The sequence below is a fragment of the Anser anser genome, assembly GCF_964211835.1.
Source record: "Anser anser genome assembly, chromosome: 18".
Classification (NCBI taxonomy): Eukaryota; Metazoa; Chordata; class Aves; order Anseriformes; family Anatidae; genus Anser; species Anser anser.
Genome location: NC_139739.1, coordinates 9,354,782 through 9,371,196, shown reverse-complemented (window position 1 = coordinate 9,371,196; position 16,415 = coordinate 9,354,782). Strand labels below are relative to the sequence as shown.

General features: G+C 46.0%; 1 protein-coding gene across 2 annotated transcripts in view; it reads left to right on the top strand.

Annotated features, from left to right (window-relative positions):
* The window catches only part of TOP3B (DNA topoisomerase III beta), an 84,784-nt gene that overhangs the window by 31,451 nt on the left and 36,918 nt on the right, over positions 1 to 16,415 (top strand). The window contains exon 1 of one of the 2 annotated variants that reach the window (XM_083803556.1): positions 4,798 to 4,906. The exons of the other annotated variant lie outside the window; for it this stretch is intronic. The gene's annotated coding sequence lies outside the window, so the exon portion shown is untranslated. Of the gene's footprint in view, positions 1 to 4,797; positions 4,907 to 16,415 lie in introns of those variants that run through there. 2 annotated transcript variants of the gene reach the window in all.

Here is a 16,415-nt window from a genome sequence, read left to right as displayed (position 1 = left end):
GCAAAATGGTTGTAAAATATTTAATTTGTGAGTAGCATTTTAAATTCAGTAACAGCTATAACAAAATGGGTAAGTAAATGACATTAATCACTCCTGATACTAAATTATCCCTATTTTCCTTCTAAGACAGGAATCAGACTGGGCGATGTTTTCTATTAGTTAAATACATCCATAACCCAATGAAAGCCTAGGAGGCCATTTAACTAATGGGGATCCCAACATCCTTGTTGTTCCTTTATTTTGTGTACTTTTTAAAGGTCATATAACTGTTTTAAAGAGTCACCCCTTGATTTTTCGGCAGAGGTAGCGAGCGTTATTTTCCTGATAAGAGCTATTTCAGACAGGTAGAGCAATGTTTCCTGCAGCGAAGACTAAACACCAACCTCATTTGAAATGATTTTAACAACTTCATGGCCTAGAGGAAAATCCTGCTCTCTAGCCTACAATACCAGGTTTTTTTTTTTTAATCCTTTTTGGTTTTATTTCAAAGAAAAAGAATTTTTGGAAGGTTGCATAAAATAAAGCAGTAAAAGGCAAGTGGTTATTTTCCACAGCTGAGCCATTGTGTCATTCAAAATCCGGTATCTTGTTTGTTTTCAGTAAATTAATGGCAAGTGCAGCAAGTGGGTGCAAGTGCTCAGCTCCTCCATCCCGAAACTCCTCCATAGAGATCCCGGCTCCCGCAGCCCATGACACAGTCTCCCGCTCACCTGTTTTCCAGTTTTTTGCACCCTCTGGCTGCCCATTTCCATTCCTCATTCACAGAAACTAGGATAGTATTTTTTGACATGTTTTCAAAGAAAATAAACCCATTTTTAAAGCCCATTTTAATTTGCGAGCATCTCAGATTAGATTCAGCTTCTCAAGATGAATTATTTCCTGCTTTTCTTTCTTGTAAATATCTTCCACCACCAACCACCTTCTGCAGATAAAACTTTACCAATTAGTCATTTACAGACATAAACTCACAAGGCAAAAAACAGCCTTTGCAGCTCTAGGCCTCTTTGATGATGATGATGTTTACAAATGCTTTCACTGCTGGGCTAGTAATGTGCACTTTGCCATTAGCTCTCTGAAACTGGTCGACACACAAAATGTGCCTCTCAGTAAGGCAGATGGTAAGAAAGATTGTTCCTTTCATTACATGCAGGACACTTATAAAATAAATAGTGGCTGGGGTGAGCGTACCGATTTCTTCAGACTGAAGAAAGCTGTCTTGTTGTTCAAAGTGATTTCACTGGGAGCAGGTCGCTCACATAAAAATCTGTCCTGGTGAGATTTCTGCTGTTACTGCTGCCACTGTGCCTCCCAGCAGCAGCTGAGGCAGGGGCTTCTGGTGCCAGGTGCTCACTGTAAGGCAACCCTTGTAGGGGAGACACAACCAAAATCCCTTTTTCTTTTTTTCTTTTTTTTTCCTCTACTGTGGTTTCTTCAGTTCCGGTGCAAATCTGTGGTTCCCTCCTTCTTAAGGTGTCAAGTGCATCAGGAGACGCTGGTTCCTGACAGCACTGATACATGCAACAAACAAAAGCTCTGCCTTCAGTGGAGATAGAGGAGGTAAAAAGGGTTAAGTCAGGCAGCAGAGATGTGAGTAATGTGCACTGCCTGAACAGAAGCAGAAGTGGGTTCCTGAACTGTGCAGCTTGAGGGAAGAGTAAGTGAGAGAAATGTCAGAGCCCAAAGAGCAGGGGAGAGTGGCAAGGTTTATACTGCACACGCACCACAGGTGTTAGAGCCCTTTTTATTGTTGCAAGCAGCCTCAGCAATACAGCACTGTCCGTTTGGAGTTGGACTGAAGAGAGAATGAGGTATCCCAGCTCTTCTCCTCTGTGGCAGGGTGCACACCCTGCACTCTGCTTTTCTTTCATTTGTCCACTGGGACCAACCGTCCCCTCCCCTGGCACTGCTTTAAGGCTCAGACAAGGTGTTTATCCCAACACAAGCAGTTTTTGCTTTACAGGTGACCAGGGACTGCCCAGCACATGGACAGCAGGCAGCGTGTTTCATTTTTCATCTGAGTACCAGACACTTAGAAATGTGCAGGTGTGGAAAATGAATCAGCTACCCTCTCCATTTGCTTCCCCACGATGCTCTCCTGTGGTCCACGGGATTACCTACGCACCAGCTGAGTTTGGGGTTTGCTGAATATCTACCAAAATATTTTAACAGCTAACTTTGCTATTTCAAGAAAGAAAAAGTAGCTACAATAAATTGGATCAAGTCTCTAACCCTGTGGGGCAAAAACCTCTCTGTCAGAGCTTTAATAACTAAATGAAAATGAAAGTCAGAGAGAGAGTAATAAATTGTAAGAAGAGAATCAAAACTCCCCAGTGGTAGAACATCCCTCTTGCAAGATGACTACAACTCGGTCGTGCATCATAATCCATGTTTGGATACAAGAGGAGAAAATGCTCTCAGTAATACTGGATTCCTGTGAGTTTGTCACTAGGGCATCTGCTTGCTTCTCAGAGGATGAAATCACAGGAGGTCTTACCCTGATCCCTCCTGTACTTACAGATTGTGGGGCAAAGCAAATATCTTGATCTCTACTCCTCCAAACCCATGTGTCAGGTTAGATTGGGGGGGAGGGGGGAGGGAGGGGGAGGACATGCAGCTCTCTACTCTGGAGAGAAAATGGGAGAGGGAGCTGAAGTTTTGAGCATGAACATTGTAAACTGTCTATGGGTCGATAGGAAAATATATTAGAGGACTCGGAATACAGATCTGCTTGAATAAATATCCTTAGCACAGGCCACTGAGATTGCTAATGATCACAGTATCTCTTGATTGCTTTCATAATCTGATGTGTCCTTAGTTCACACTTCTTGGATTTTAGTTTTAGCCTTAGCGAAGGCTGGGCAGCAGTCCCATGGTTGAATTCCCAGAGAAACCCATCTCTAGGATTTGACTGGTTTGTCCCGCTGAGACACTGACTCTGGGGAAAGCAACTGAGGAGTTCTCATAGAAACTAGGGCTGGACAAAAATGTGGACCAGCCTATTTACTGACAGATTCTTCTCTTGCTTTCCATTGTTTCCTGAAACCTCAGAGAAGTCAGACAATAAGACGTTTCATTGTGATGTAGGATCTAGCACTGTCTGGTCTTCACTTCTGTACACCTGTGTGCTGCGGCTCCATCAGCGCTGCTGCCGTGGCTCTGAGTAGTGCTGATAGGAATGATAGATACCTGCTGCTCCTTGGGAGGATCCATGGAAACTCCTGCGAGATTTCTGTGATATCCTGTCATCAGAGGAACACAGGCATGGCCCTAGTAGATCAAAAGAGCAATCTACCTAGGTTTGTCCCGAAACAAGATACCGATCTAATTTAATGCGTTCAGAAACTAGAGATGGGGAAAGCTCTGTTAGCCCAGCTATTCGTGGTAGGACTTCTGCACTGAGACAGAGATTGCTTTTAAGAAATCCCTCAGCAGCAGATGGGTGAAAAGCAAGCACTGCAGAAGCTGAGATCATTTCCCGTGGTCTGTGCAGAGTGTGGAAAAGGTCCCATGTGGGAGCTGACCAGGTTTGGGGGGACGCTCAGTGTAAAGCAGTGTCTGTTTTACTACCCAGTTCCGTGCTTTTCTGTGCAGTCCTGCTTTGTTACACTGTTTGGAAATGGTTCGTTTGTTGTGTTTTAGGAAGACATAGAGTATCACTGTTTTCAACCCTTTGAACATGGAAGGCGCTTATTCATTTCTAATTTGGCCACTTAATTGAAGATTAAGGGCTTGGAACAGTTTCCATCTGAAAGCAGTGGGACTGTACTGCTGGCTTTGAATGCAGGTAGAATTACACTATTAGGCTGCGTCGGTGCAGGACGACAAGTGCACCAGAGTGCTAAAGAAACAGACTTTCCACTGCAGCCCAGAACTGAGGTCTGGAGAGCTTCCAGTCCCTAACCAGCCAACAGCATCTTCTGCTGAAATCATTGAAGTGGATCAGCGTGAGGACTGAAACTGCTTCTGGACACAGGCGTGCGGCTTTCATTGGCTCCGCTGGAGGCTGTGTGCGCGTGTCTCAAGGGACAGTACATACTCAAAGGTGCAGGACGCTGTCATCAGAGCTTGCGACAACAGGATTAGTTTCACATTCCATGACAGGAGACCAAGATACTGGTACCCTATTCCAGCTGGCTAGGGAAAGGATCCTCAGGAAGGAAAAAAGGATAAAGAGGCTTAGATCATGCTCTGCCAACAGGAACGCAGCGGTTGCCAGCTACAGACTCTTGCCACATTTCAGCCCAGTGTCTCGCTGTTCCCTGTGCTCTCAAGCAGAGAAGAGACACTTCCCTCCCCTTGGTCCTGCAGAGGAAGTTGTCCACTCTTACTCCCTGCTACCATCCTCCCTCTAGAGCAGAACAGCATTATTTCAGCTGAGGACATCCTGTGCATCTGTCAGGTACATAACTGACGCAGTGAAGGGTGGGAAAAGGTCAGCAGTGGGTAGCTGGAGCTGTGCTGCCCCAAATAGGGCTGCAATTGGGGAAGAAGGAAGCCGAGGTTGCCCCTTGTCTCCCCCATGCTCAAGCAGCACCCAGAGGCAGGCAGCAGTTCCCTGGACAGACTGCCCCTACAAGGCAGCTCAGAAACAAGAACAGGAAGATCCAGAAAACGGACTGGTCAGTGATTCCTTATATTCCCCTTTCTCTTTCCAGTAAGCAGTGTTGGGGCTTATCTTGCCCACGCTTTAGGACCACCTGGTGTCAGTGAGCTATTCATTACAGCAAGCAAACCACTTAGCGCTTACCCAGCTGCACCAAGCCCACTGTTACAGGGACTCCCTTCCCAGAGAGCACCGCTGCATGCAGGGCTAGGCTTTAAGTTTGACAGGTCCAGCTACTTCAGCCCTTATAGGGGTAATTCCGAGAGTGACTGTGCTTTGCAGGAGGTTCCTCTGTGGCTGCTGGTGAGTGAGTACCTTTAGTCTGTGCGGGTTTTTGTTGGTGGTGGTGTTTTGTGTTTTGGTTTTGAAGGCAATGTTTCTCTCTTTGTAAGCTGTTGCTATCCAAAGCTCTTGAAGTGCGTGGCATTCTGTAATAATACCTAACATAGATCCAATATTGCTACGAGTAGCAGCTTGCAGTTGTAAATCTGATGGTGTTTTATGAAGGTGATTGTTGTACCTGCTTTGCAAGTGCCGTTGCTAAAGCAGAGTGGAGTTACGCTGCCTGCCCTAGGACACACACCTAGTCTGCACCAGAACAAAGATCGGAGTGTGCTGATACCAGTTGCACTTGCTCTGTTTGCTCCCCTGGCCTCGCTGTGTTGTGCTGACACTGCATAGCACTCAAGCAGGGTGATGTGGGATGGCAAAACCCTGACACCCACAGGTAGGGGGCTCTAGTTCTTGCTCATTCAAAGTGGTGATGGGCACCAAGCTTGGGCTTTCCTGTAAAAAAATGCTATTCTTTAGTCCTGAGAATTCGGGTTTGGTAGCAAGTAGCTTTGTTGTTTTCCTCACTTTCCTTGAGCGTTCATTCTTGCAACACTTGATGTCACCTTTCTGCTGTAGTCATTCTGCTGCTTCTTTGCCCCAAATTCAGTTTTTGGATGATGGTGTGTATTGGGTGAGCGGGGAATGGTTGTACGTGTGCAGGGTCTTGTAGTAAAATATCAAATGGAGTGATGGTACCCAGCTGAAAGCTAGCAGGATTTTATTTTGGTTATTTGAATGCTTTCCTTCGAATGAAAGACTTTTCCAACCCCATCAGCACTCGTGAGCAGCAAGTGAAAATGATCAGATGACAACGTATGCTCAGTAAAACAGCTGCTCTTTCTATAGCCATGAGTCAAAGTCTGGTTTACTGCAAGATTTCATTGGAGCTGACTGGAATTTTGCCTGAGTAAGGTGCTCAAGATTTTGCTTCAAGTAACTTTACAGTTCCTCGCCGCGAGGACTGGTTATCACGTGGCATTCCTGACACTGGATTATGTTTCCAGCCGCACTGCACAAGTGTACTTATCTGAAGATTAAGTAGATCTTGCACTTACAAAAGTGCATGCTCATGCTAAAGGCAGACAAAGACCTTGGAGCTGTTGCCTTACTGGGACTCAAGTTATTTACCCAACTGTCCACCATGGCAGGAGTTTTTCTGCTAAATATATAATTCCCCACTTTTTTTTTTTTTTCCTTAAACAAGAGAACCAGAGGGTGAAAGGGTTGAAGATTAAAATGTAAACAGCAAAATTTATTATAATTACAAGAGTGTTTCAAATTATTTCCTTAAACTGCAACATAATTTACCTCTAGTCAAGGTCTCTATTGGTGGTGAAAGAGGAAACTGCTTGACCTGGGGGTGACCTGTGGCCCCCGGGGGTCAGCGCCCGAGGAATGCGCAGATGTCACGGTTCATAAGCAGGGACAGAAACTCTCAGGTTTCCCAGGCAGAGAGGCGCCAGTTCGGGGATGGGACCAACATGTGCACCTCCCTTTGAAGCAGCCCCTCGTACCTGAAATCACGCTGAAAACGAGCACGCGCTGGGCCGGAGGCAGGAAAAGTCCGGGGCAGCCCCGGGTGGAGGCTTGCTGCAGGAAAGGGCAGAAGCAGTGGGGCGGAAGGAGGGGAGCCGTGAGGGTCCTCCAAACACAGGGCACGTATCTGTGCTACCTGGGTAGCTGTGCCACAAATAAACGTGGTTCGAAATAGGGGTCTGCATATAGTGCTTGGCCAGAAGCTTCGGGCACAGCTAACCGATGCGGCTTGTCAGCGCTGCAAAAGCAAATGTCCTGTACTCTCAACAAGGAGAAGGAAGGACGGGGAAATGGAAGGATTTATTGCCCATACTATGTTAACAAAAACTGTGCATGGGCTGAATGAACGCAGTGCAGATTGCTGCTAGGGCTTCTGTAATATCAGCAGAGATCCTTGCAGTACCCCAGGTCTGCTGCTCGGGTGCCCCCTCTCTCTGCCCCCGCAGGAAAGCGATTTGCATTGCCAACCATTTTTCTCTTAACAAAAGAAAAGAAGCAACTGAGACCAAAATCAAGATATACTTCAGGAAACTCATCTTAATAAAAGCCAATAAATAAGGAAAGCTAAGTTTAAGCTAAAACAAATTGTGTGGTAAATATTAAGGTAAGGGAGGGAAAATTATACCAGCAATAATATTCAAAGAAGAAATGGGATGAGGGGAAAACACAGGCACAAGGTTAATTTTAATATTAAAATCATACCTTATGTATCAAAATAAAATTTATATGCAAGGAAATTGTGAACCCAAGGGTTCCTTTTAACTATTTTCAGCCTACAAACCACAAGTTGTGCTAAGCATGATCAAAGTACTTCACAATTAGTTTGGTTTTAAATCACTATAATTGTCAGCCTAGGTTGTAATCAGAGAAACATTGTTTTGAAGCAGCAGCAAACTTGCCCTGGTTGTAATCTGGGGAAAATTCAAGAAAAAATGCTGGGATCTGGTTGGCTGACGGTAGCACAGCACGAGTGCTTGGGGACAGCGGTGTTCACCATGTTAAACATCAGAGAGCCTGTCCCGAATTCCCGAGACAGCCAGCCTGCCCTCGGCCGCTGGTGCGAGGACCTCTGCAGCTGCTTCTGATCAGCTCCGTGCCTCAGTTTCTCTCGTGGGAGAAGCGGGGATGACACCAGAGGGTCTTTGTAAAGTGTAATTCATGAAGTGCCATAAAACGCGTGAGCTTCAGGTGATTGTGGAAGGTGCTCGCGCGCGTTAGTCATGGGGCCGGTAGGAAGCGGCAGCTGTTGGAATGAGCTGCGCAGGATTCTTGGATGGAGGAGCCCGCGGGAGTGCCAAGAATGACTGCAATGCGAGTATGAGCCTGCTCGTGCATTGCTCTTTTAATAACGCTGGCAGGGCATTATCTGGAAGCTGCAATGGGTTTCCGAATAGATTCCTTGGAAGTTTCAGGTTGGAGAGCTCTTCCAGGGGCTTTGCCAACAACACAACAGAATAGAGGATGAGCTTAAATGCTTTTGTAATTAGGAACGGCATATTTCTTGCAATTAAAAAGATCTTCCAGGAATACAGGAAATAAAGCTGGTCTTTGAAGGAATTGTGCTTTCTAGACATTAAAAGGGTGAAGGTAGCTTTAATCTGGACTTCGCTATGAAGAAACTGGAGGACATTTCCCCACTGGAAGCCTTGAAAAGAGAATTTGCTCAGCAGTACAAATGAATAAAACAACAGGGCTTTGTGCTTGAGGATCTCAAAGCGTTTTCTGCTCTGCACCAGGAAATGTAATACCTCCTGGGAGCTGTGCTAAATTGGAAACAGGGACCCTCTAAAAGCTCGCTCAACTCCGCTCCAGCTGAGCACAGCCATGCTTCCACCAGCGTTGGTGGAAAAGACATGTGATGTTTTGACAACTTGAGTCTTCAGTCGTGACTTTTCTATAGGGATGCAGGAGATTAGCAGGCAGCGTAGATTTAGTGAAGAAGCAGTTAAGAGAGGAGAATTAAATTCGCCACCTCACATCCTTGGCCTCAGAAGAACAGCCAGCTCCTCACCTCAGCTTGTTCTCAACAGTGAACATCCTCACTCCCCCAAAATGGGGGTAAGGCCAGGGTGGCAGCGAGGGGGAGCACTGGTTGAGGAGGGTTTGTGTTGGGCTGGCAGAGCTTCCCCAGCTCCATTTCAGAAGAAATGCAGACCCAAAGGAAGTTCAAACCCCGTTTACTTGGTATGAGTCACTGCTTTTCCTTCTGTCTTCTTCCAGTCACCAAAGAGGCATGAGGGAAGAGATGACAACCATAGCAAAGGGCAGGCAACGTGACTGTTAAAGTGGAGGGGGATAATTAGTGGGAGAGATAAAAACTCAAAGGAGCAGTGGGTCTTCATCTGGGGAGGTTAAACCATTGCCCTAGAAGCACTTTGGGCTCAAGAGGCACTGAACAGAGAGCCCCAAAGGTGGATGCCCAAAAGGAGGTGAATGTAGCACAGCAGAGGGGGACGTGGAGGAAGGGGTGTGTGTGTGTGTTGTGCTTTGCTAAAGGGGCTGCAGCCATCTTCTTGGTCTACTTCTGCAAAATAGCTTATTACAACTATTTAGTTGAAGAAATCACAACCAGAACTAGTAAAGGAAGGTGGGCCAGATGGCGTCTCAGTCTGAGAGTTGAAGCTGTCAAGATTTTGGGGGGATTTTTTCCTCTCCCAAATTTTAATTCATTTTAAATTGTTATTGGTATTTGCTTTATTTCTTCAGAAAACAGTTTATGTCAAGATTCTCTTACGCTAATTTAAAATGTAGGTGGGATTAGAAATTATACATACATTTGTATGACAAGAGCTATTATCTCTTAAAGTAAAAATCTGACTCAGCCCATTGCTAGTGCAGATTTGTATTTTAGAGAGCCTTTGATATACAGGTATCACAAACCTTGCACACAAACTATCCTCTCTGGTACTAATCTTTAAAAAAGATCTGGCTGGAAGTCCCTTGCAGTTGGATGGAAATTTTTGGGGTTGTACAGGAGAAGAGACTTGGTCCTTTAGATTTAAGCCACTGAACAGAATTGTGCTATTCTCTGACATGGGATTGTGCCTGCCAAACCCCTGGTAGCCCAGTGATCCAAAAGTCTGGTAATCCAAACCATGGCTGTGTGGTTGTGGTCCTGTTGAACTGCCCAGAGCACCTGACAGGATCTGTGCTGGCTTTGTGGTGCGACGCCTGGCACAGCCCGAGGGAATGGCACAGGCAGGTGAGACCTGCTCCAGTACAAAACCTCGGAACAAGCCTGCCCTACTGATCTGCTTTCAGTGAAAAATTGGTGGGTTGAGTTAGTATCAAAGCCATCTTTTTTTGTCTGCCTGTGTCTTTTGTGAACCAGTGCCTAAAACCTCATAGTTCCACTGTATTATTGACTTGTCGAAGGACCTTTGGGCCCCGCTACCAGTTTGTGTGTGTAGTGGCACATCACGTCGTCTCGGTTCTCTGTCGCAGAGCTGTTACGAGGTTGTGCCAGCTATGGTGTGGTACCGTGACCCCGTACCACAGCGTTATGTGCTTTGGTGTGGAGAAGTCACCCATTATGCTGCTGCGCAGCTCTGAGTATCCGTCTGGTGAATGAGTCCTGGCACTGTGTCAGCGATGCCTGTCTCCAGCCCCTGCTCGTGCCCCGCCTGTGGCACGTGGCTTGGATGTGCCCCATGAGGTTGTCCTCGTGTGCCTCAGCCCATGGCCATCAGCAAGAGGTGCTCTGTAAACCTGGCAGCTGGGAATCACAGCTGTGAGGGGAGAAGAGGAGAACCAAGACTGCTTTTGTTATCTCTTTTCCCCCTTTTTCCTGAGTGGGTGGGCATCAGAGGGAAAGGAGGGACAGTTCTGGGGATGTGTTGATGGAAGTGTTCTCCCACTGACTGGTTTGACTCGGTGAACGAAATCCTTCCCCACGTGGAGCCGTGGAAAGCAGAGGGCACAGAGGGAGAGAAGTCGTAGCACGGCTGCACCCAGCCCTCCAGCAGCTGTGAAAGCCAGATATGGAAATTGTTCCCTGAGCAGGCAGGCCCCAGGATTGTTTCTTTGGCTTTCCTTTCGCTGGTCTAAGTTTTTCTTGCTGTCGGGAAGAGCTTAGGTGGAAAGGGTGGGAGGGAGGGGGAGACTTGTGCAATTCTTCTGCTCAAGTGCAGAGAACAGAGAGCAGAAGGTGCGGTGGGAAGCCTTTTAAAGCGGTCGTAGATGTGTGAGGTCTGATTCTGTTTTCAGAAACGTATCTGTTAGATGTAAGTGCATGGGAGGTCATTAGAGCTCGGCTGCCTTTCAGGGTGAGGCAGGAGGCAGCGGGCAGGCAGCGGCAGCGAGAGCCGCCGTGTGACCAGCAGGCTCCGGCAACGCGGCTGGCGGGGGAAAGGGACAGGGCTCTGCTCAGCTAATGGCACCGCGAGCCACGGTCAGCCACTTTTGTTTAAAATCACACCAGTTGTTTGTGATTATGCTAAGGGTTACTCTGGAGATGAGTACAGCTAGCTGGCAGGGTTTTAAACGCAGCAGTAGCTGTCTTCGGTGATCACCTAACATCCTGTTATTGACTGGATCTAAAAATACGGCATGTTTTCCCGGAGCGGAATATCTGCCTGTACCAAGTGGCAGGTATTTCCAAGCTGCTATCCTGGTGGCGGCTATCCCTGGCTCATCCCGTGACCCTTGCTTCCCTTCTCAAATCACCACTTACCTTGGGCACCAGGGGCTTGACATGTAGGTTTTGATTCAATAAAGAAATAAACTAGTGGCTGCACATGGATTTATTCCTGAGGGAGAGACACATTTACCAGTCTTATTACCAGATATTTTCCTGAAGTTATAGGGATAGACATCCTCTTGGACAAAAAGAAACTGCCTGATAGTCACCATGCACGGACACTGTTTTGCTAGTAATCATACTACTCGCTAATATTGAGATTCTTGTTGCATCTGAAGTAATCCATGCTATGTCTGTGATAAGCCACATGTGAAGACAAAAAGGGACAGATATGAAAGGAGAGATGTGATAGGGTCTCAATTTAAGGCTGGCCATGGACTGTATATGACATTCTTGTAAGTAAACTGACAGTGTCCAGGTTTATAATAGCTAAACTCCTCAGTTTCCTTTATGTAAACATTTCACTCTAATGGAACATTATACCCAGGACCGTGCTTCAGCAGACATGCATGTATATGAATTGCATAAAGATAGACCAATAGATAAATAGATATCTGGATTTAATAAACACTCACATTCTAACACTAATAGGCTGGTGAAATCTTACAGAGAAGGAGAGAGAGACTGAAGGAAAATACAAAATACTGCCGAGAGTTTACAGACTGGCACAACTGGAAGCACTCAGCATCAAAAGAATGAGGGGAGCGAAAGGCCGAGATGGAACAGGCAAATGCAACATTAATAATGTTTTCCTGTCGTGCTGCAAAGGATGGTGAATGAGCCAGTGAGGTAGATGCCTGCTATTTCTTCAGAGGCGAAATCGTCATCTGATTCAAACAGTTTCACTTAGGAATTGTGGAAGTAGAAGGATTCAGATATGTTTTTGCCAAAGTCAGAGACTCTCTAGGAATTTATTTTCCTTGAAAGTCAGGTAGGTGCTTTTGAAAATTTCATCTTTGATTTCTTTTGGAAGCAAAAATGCTTTTCCACTGGGGACAGAATTTCTTCTGGAAATGATCGTTTTCCTGTACACTTCTCTTGACGTTTTCCTTGTTATCATTCACCTTAAAAATAGATAAATAAAAATAGCCAGTCCTCCATTCCCTATCCCCTCCCAAACAAATATCTCTTCCAATACTTACTCTCTGAACCAAAATGCTCTAAATGGTAGCTCTCTATTGAACTTGTTGAAAATGTGCCCCTTGACAGACTATGGTCTTCACAGCTGGCACAGAAAGCGGGAGGATTCTGTGTCCAAAAAGCCTGCGGAGGGCTCAAATAATCCCCTTCAGTTTGCTATGGCTTCAGCATTCAAGGTAACTAGGTGAGAAGAGGAAGAGCTTCCTGACAGTAAATAAGCAACAAATCAAAGTCCAAAACTGGACTTACACTGGGAAAATGAATTTCTAAGTTCCCGCTTGCCCACTCCGGTCTGTCTTTTAAGCTAGCGGTGTCTATTACCCAAGTAAGGTCAACGCAGCTATTGCCTCAGCCCAGACATCCTCTTTCACTCTGTTTTTACAGTGCCTGGGTTTATTTTTCTTCCCTTTATTTGGCTCTGTGCCATTTCGTTGGCTAATGTTCACCTTGGGCAAGCGTACTGAGGAAGGGCCGTCCCTCCCTTCACCGGAGGTGTGCGCGATGTCCATGCGCAGCCAAGCCCGCTCTTCCCAAATGGCTTCCACCATTGACTCTGTCTGCCACCACGTTGATACATGGCATTTTGAGGAGCCAGTGGCTTCAGAAACAAGCCTCCTTTCTAGCTGCCTTTTATCGTTGCTCTGACCTAGGCAAAAGAAAAGATTTCTCTCCTTCATGGAGAAAAAGCAATAAAAGAGAAGGGGCTGCAGTGCGCTAAGCAGCCAGGAGCATGGCGCAAGGGGAGCCCCCGCCCGGGCACGGCGTACTCTCCCACCAGGGATCTGGCAATCTTGCATGCATGAATTGCCTTGCAACGGCCACTCGGCTGTCATTCTGTCAGGCCCATTTACAAATCGCGTAACAGGTTTAATTTTGAAATCTCTCCCCACCACCTCAGCGCCCCCCCCCCCCCTATTTTTGCTGAAATGGATTTACAATGAAAGTATTTGAAAAGGAATAATTATCTATATGAGCAACAGCAGCACAATGCCTGCAGCATGGGGGCGGGGCTGGAGGGGAAGGGGAAGAAACGAGTCTTTAAGTCTGAAATCTGCTTTTCTGTGCACCTACATGTTTACAGGGGTAGGTGTTCATAAATACCTACAAAATATCTGGTGCATGTGTATATGGCGTGGTTTTAAGTTGGGTGTCAGACACGCGAAACATGATCCCAGCTTTTGTTTTTCTTGTGATAAATGCCACATTTTCCAATAAGTCTCCCACCTTGTGATTGTGTGCGTTTTATATCTGAAGTGATATTAACCATGAGGTTGGTTACCAAAACCTCAGAAAAGCTTTCCAGAGCCTTTCTGCTTTATATTTTTGAAAAGGGCAACCGGCTCACTCCCTGAAAGTGCGCGGAGCCTGCTTTATGCAGGAGTGGACGTGAAGCCGAAGCTTTTTCTATAGTCTCTGTCCATTTCTCTCAGTGAATTGAATCCAGTCAAAGGTCAAACTGGCCAGAGGCACTTTTATTGTCATGGTAACCATGACTTAATCAAACAATCCTGAGATTCCAGGTTTGTGGGAACAGGCAAAGATCTGAAGAGACTGGAATTAATCAATCAAAGGGGGCAGGGAAGAAAATCCTAAGATATATGACTTATCCTTCTAAATCTATTACTCTGTCCTTAAACACACAAGAATTATGCCTTGGACAAAGCCTCTTTTCAGACCAAATACCTCTGATTTTTGTTTTCTTGTCCTTTGCATCAAATTTCCTAACATACCTCTGTTCTACAGCAATCAAACCTCAGCCCAGATTTAACCAATAAGAAAGAAAGAGGGAAATGACAATTTAGGAAAGATGAAGATTATTTAGTAAAAAGCTACTTAAAGAAAATAAAAAGGAAAAGGAAAAACAAGGAAAAATGCATTCAAGAGAATAACCACCTTTGACTTGGAAACCCATTTAAACTTGTTAGTAGCAACCTAGTGCAGATCCACAGGCAGTAAACATGCTTTAAGGGAGCTTTGCTTTCTGGCTAGCTATTTCTTCATTCCATGTGTCCCTCATGCTGTACCTTCTTGGGATGCCACAGCTGGGGACTTGCTGTTGCCCCAAGCACTGGAGTCATTCAACAGTGCTGAGTTCCTTCAGCCTCTGCTATTTCTTTAGAGCACAGTTGCTTGAAGATTGTTTTGAGGCATCTGGTGAGTACTGGGGGCTGGAACTCAGCTGGGCTGCTCTTTTATAAGGATATTTTGTGCTCCCCCCGACCCTGAAGTGGTTTGCTTATGTCTTACCTCCTGCATTTTGGAGGGCGAGGTAGAACTGCAGGTTCTGCTCTCCCCCTCTCTTAATGTCTTGTCTTTTTTCTGGGACCTGACTGCAGGCTGTGTCCATGTGCCATTAAACCCAAAACCTAATTCTTGCTTTGGCTTCTAATCAAGGTAATCTGCTGCTTTATCTTGCCTCTGCCTAGAGAGGTGACTAATAAAATAGGAAAATTATGTGGGTATGGCAGGAGTTAGGAGGTGAAGTGTTGGTGGCAGTAGATTTGACTTGTTTTACCTTGTTAGGTGGAGATGTCACCTGCTCTTCTCCAGTTTTAGAGAAGAACTGGCCAGAAACCTGAAATGTATTTGCTCTTGGAGGCTTTACAGAAATTGGGTCTCTTGTGAGTGGGTTTGGTTGCCCTGTATACATGCTCCAGTACCTCCTCTGTGATAGACAGCCATGGACACACTGAAAAGCTGTTGGCTGCTGCGCTAGGTTGGAAGCTTGGTTTTGTAATGGCATATAGAAACGTTCACCTTTCTGCCCTGCTCTCAAATGCAAGGCAGGCTGAGATGCAGCTGCCTTTTGTCTGGTGGCTACTCGGTCCTAGGGAGATTGCAGCTGAAATTTTGCTATATTCATGTTATACAAGGAATGCAGGTAATTACTTGCAAACCCCAAACCTAACTACTTTAATGGCAATCAGAGCATGAAAAGAACTGATTGCTTCTTGTTCTTAATGTAGAGGTATCCTTACAAAAAATTTATCCTGTCAATGCTATTGTGGGTGATCTCAGCAAACAAACTGTGAGGGGTGAACTGTCCTGGAAAACAAGCTCTGTTCTCACTGCCAGGTGAGCTGGGACTCACCTGCAGAGGTAGTTGTTGGTAGTTAAAATATACAGAGAAAAATGTATTGTAGAGCATAGCAGATGGACAGAACTCTATGGAGGGCCAGCATGCCGGCAGGACAGAAAAATAAAAATTACTTGAAGCCTGAGCTTCAGACAGGGAAAGGGGGAATTAGTAGTTGAGGAAGTCTGGAAGGAAGGAACACTGACCCACTGGCCCAAGGAAGATGTGATCTTCAGGTGCAAGAAGAAAAAGGTCCCCCTTTTGGCCTGGCTGTAAGGAGGCTGTTGGTATGCCGACCAGAAGAGCGTTTTGGGAGGGAGATGGTTGTAGCTGCATGCAGAGGATGGAGGAGAAGGCACTTGACATGGAAGAATAGCAAAGCTTAGAAAACAACAGGGAGGAGGAGGCACAAAGCTGATCATGTCAAGCAAAAGCCTTTTCCAGGATCTGTAGACATGACAGCAAACAAAAGAAGTGGGAAGTAACAGTGGAGGCAGAATGAGAGAGGACAGATCAGGAATGAGGAGCAGGGGGTTGGATGAGCAGCTACGTGAGCAGAGAAGTGGGACTTTGACATTCGGGGAGCTTAAATGGCAGAACAAGAAAGACGTTCAAGAGGAAGACAGACTGTGCAGAGCCTGTTTTGGGGATAAGCAGGGGCTATGGTAAGGAACTTGGCATTATGAAAACTGGAGAGTTTTTTGATGGTTTTTGATAGGGAAGAGCTTTTCTTCTTTTCTTGTCCAGTGTCTCAAAACATCTTCGAAGACCAGGGCGAAGAGCAATGCTGGCAGATGAACTGCCTGCTCCTCAAGAAGTGCTGAGCACCATTCCTACTGCCAGGAGCAGCGGGGGCTCAGCACCACTGTTAAAGAAGCCTTAATTCCTCTGTACCTAATCTGTTGATCCTCTCAGGACAAGGCTGAGGAAATTGGGGAGATGAAGGACAGTGGGCAGGTTACGGGCAGAGCCAGCACTGCACATGACCTGTGCTGAAATGAAATGCATGTCTGGGAGGTAAAAGCCCCTGAAAAACTTCTTCCTCTTTGCAAAAATACACTCCAAGTTAGTTTTAACACTTAAGTACC